This window comes from Dasypus novemcinctus, chromosome X (genome assembly GCF_030445035.2).
Source record: "Dasypus novemcinctus isolate mDasNov1 chromosome X, mDasNov1.1.hap2, whole genome shotgun sequence".
Taxonomy (NCBI): Eukaryota; Metazoa; Chordata; class Mammalia; order Cingulata; family Dasypodidae; genus Dasypus; species Dasypus novemcinctus.
In genome coordinates, this window is record NC_080704.1 from 163,793,265 (window position 1) to 163,796,671 (window position 3,407).

The window sequence follows — 3,407 nt, forward strand, 5'->3', positions numbered from 1 at the left end:
TCCTTGGATAGGGACAGGTTACCAGCTTTTTTATGTTTAACCAATGCACCCCCTAAGAAATAAAAATTAAAAGAAATTAGAAGTTACAAATGTCTTGGAGCGAGCCCTAAAAAAAACTTTGGCTTAGAAGCCCTAGACTCAAAATCATGAGCTCTAAGGCCTACGGAGTTCAGGTAGCTAATTTAAAATAATGAAGCATCCAGCTGATAAACTGGAGCATGTAGCCTGCCTAAAGATGGCAGATATTACTGGCTCCAGGAGACTCTTGCTTTGCAGGACATGTGGAACAGTATTACCAGATATTCAGATGGAGGATGTGGAAGGACTTCCAGGTTTTTGTGTAACAGTCCCAATTTTTAATTTTTGGCAAGTAAATAATAAACAGTAGAACCTCTTGTGGTCACCAAAAAGGTATCGTCATTTCACTTGAAGAATTAAAGTTTAGTTCGTAGTTCTACATTTAGCTTAGTGAACTTGAGTGTGCAAACTCTTATCTAGGCCTAAAAAGAAAGGAAGAATTGGCCTAACAACCATCATGGGAATATTTTGGATGCCATATGGTTTGGAGAGCTTAAGAAGAAAGTTGTCCCAACCGGGAAGGTTGGCTCTCTCAAACTCTGAGAGGAAACAAAGGAATATCGTTTCTACTGATGTCAGGGAATTGTTCAGAGCTCACAAGTCATGCCTCCAGGTGGCAGGATCTTGAAAGCCTGTGGCTATGGAAGAGATGGGACACAAATTTCATAGTGTGGTCTCGAGAGCAGTGGCGGTGGGGAAGCCTCACCACTGAGGATTTTGGAATCAGCACTAGGAGGATCAACCCTATAATCCTCCTTTAGCAACAGTACCTGAAAGATGAGAGAGGACCATAATTCAGTATTACCACTGGGGGGAAGAAAATAAATGTTAATAATTTTTCAAGGTCAGACTCATTCCCTTATTCCTCCTAAACTCTAATTTTTAGGATTCTGGATATGATTTTATTTTAAATATCACAGAGAATATATGCAATATATCTTATGTTCCATGTGTCCTGGAACATTCTGTATCTCCTCCAGTAGAAATAAAAGAAATGGAAATTAAAATGATAAACTATCTTATATGTATATAACACTGGCAAAAGATGAAAAAATGAATGAGACAGCTTTTGGTTTTTGGCTTGGAGGGGGTCAAAATGCAACTTTCTTCAGTTATCCTGCATCCAGATTTATGTGACAGCAATTGCTTCCTCCGTGCTGCCCAAATTGACTACAACAAGATCAAAGTTGTGCATAGGTGGGAAAGTTGATGCCATGTCTGCCCTGGCCCCAAAGATCAATCTCCTGGGTCTGTCTCCAAACTAGGTTGCTGATGACATTGCTAAGGGAACAGGTGACTGGAAAGGTCTAAGGATTACAATGAAACTGACTATTTAGTGCACAATGGCCCAGATTAAGTTGGTACCTTCTGGCCCCACCCTGATCATCAAAGCCCTTAAAAAAACACCCAGAGACAGAAAGAAGCAGAAAAACATTAAGCACAATAAAAATATCACTTCTGATGAGATTGTCAACATTGCCCAAGAGACACAGCACCGATCTCTACCCAGAGAACTCTCTAGAAACATGAAAGAGATTCCAAGGACTACCCAGTCTGTGAGCTGCAATGTTAATGGCCACCGTCATCATGACATCATGGATGACATCAACTGTGGTGGAGTGGAATGCCTAGCTAGTTATAGCTGTAAAGGAAAATATTTCTATTAAGGATTATTTTAACAACCAGGGAATAAATGAGACATTATTTCATAAAATTTTGACCACGAAGTCTGATTACAAATACCAAATCTATTACCTTCTCATTCTGTGTCATCTGGCAAGTCACTTAAGGTCTCTAAGCCTCAATTTTATAATTTTTAAAATAGCGCTAATAAAATCTACTTCTTAGGGTTATTGAAAGTATCACTTAAGTGAATACATATTAAGTGATTAGAAATCAGACACAGAAGAATACACAGTGAAAGGACACAGAGAGCAGATGACAGGGGTGGGTGGGAAGGGGAGAGAAATAAATAAAAAATAAATCTTAAAAAAAAAGAAAAGAGACACATGGTAACAGCTCAGTATATGTTAGCTCTCTTGACACTCTTTACTAATTAGCATGAAGAAAGTGTTCAGGGTAATGGTGTGGGGGTGGGGCATAATAAGCCAGCCCTGAAGACTCTAAGAGAGAAACTAACAGCATGGCAGTGACATTGGTGTGGCCCAGTAAGAGAATGGACAAAATGCATTACGGAGGAGGCAAAACCAAGGAGACAGTAGGGAGACTAGTGCTGTAAGTATGGCCTGATGAATTAACATGGGTAATAGGGGGAAGGGGAAGAATTAATGTTACTGATCTTTCTAGACCAGGGTGAAACTTTGAAGAGATTTTCCTCTCAAGGAAAATCTCTGTTACCTTCAAGTTAGCCTGTTCTCAGATGCACCAGCATGACATATCTTCTGAGGGTTAAAATTCTCACACTGTGGGAGGAAGGGCGCCCGGCTTGCCACAGTAGCAAACGTTGCGGCAAGAAGTGATACCGCTTCTGCCCACTGGGCCTAGATAAGGTGACCACGCCTGACTAGGCCTTTGCTGCTAACGGCTGGCCGGCGCTGCTCTCCCCCTTTCTATCTCCCGCCTAGCCCAACATCCGGCCAGCTCTCACTCCCCCTTTCCCCTCCCCTATTCCGAACCTCTCAGCCAGCCCTCTGCCTAGCAACCGCTTACAATCACCTATCAGGAAGCAGTACCCGCCCGCACCTATCAAATCCCTCCACGCAGTCCCTAACCCTATAAAGCTATGTCCCCTTCCGCAATAAACCGGACTTGCGCACAGACCTGGTCTCCACGGCTTTCTTCCTCCCCTTGCCGTGCGTCCTCCACTCCTGAGAGCCCCTCTGATGCTGTCTGCCGTAGCATCAGACGCCACTGCGGTCTAGTCTGACCCCTCCAAACCCCCCGTCAGCATCGGGGTGCAAGCCGCCCCAGCCGCATCACACTGATCATCACATGCTAACAATTGGGCAAGAAGTCAACACACTTGGTGTGTATCATTCTCTTTGTAGAGACTTGCTGCAGGACACAGCTTTCCCTGAAATCTCCTTAATGTATATTTTGCTTTTGTTAATGTTTCTGTTGTTAGTTTAAATCAAAGTTCAAAGCCAAAGCATAACTTTGAAAGCTACCTGTGAAGTCAGACTTTGATGGCCAATTCAAATGCTGACCTTCTCAAGAAAGTTGTAGGATATAAAAATATATTTTATTCCATTGTAATATAATTTAAGCTTGATTATAAATGTGCATAAGGTTATCTTTAAATTCAGCAAGTTTCACAGATTTTTAAAAGTATAGAATCACACATTTGGATGAATGATAGATAGTTGTGG

The 3,407-nt window shown here is 42.0% G+C and overlaps 1 pseudogene; it reads left to right on the top strand.

Annotated features, from left to right (window-relative positions):
- Positions 1-235: 235 nt before the first annotated feature.
- Positions 236-1,745, top strand: LOC101438604 (large ribosomal subunit protein uL11 pseudogene; annotated as a pseudogene).
- The last annotated feature ends 1,662 nt before the right edge of the window (positions 1,746-3,407 follow it).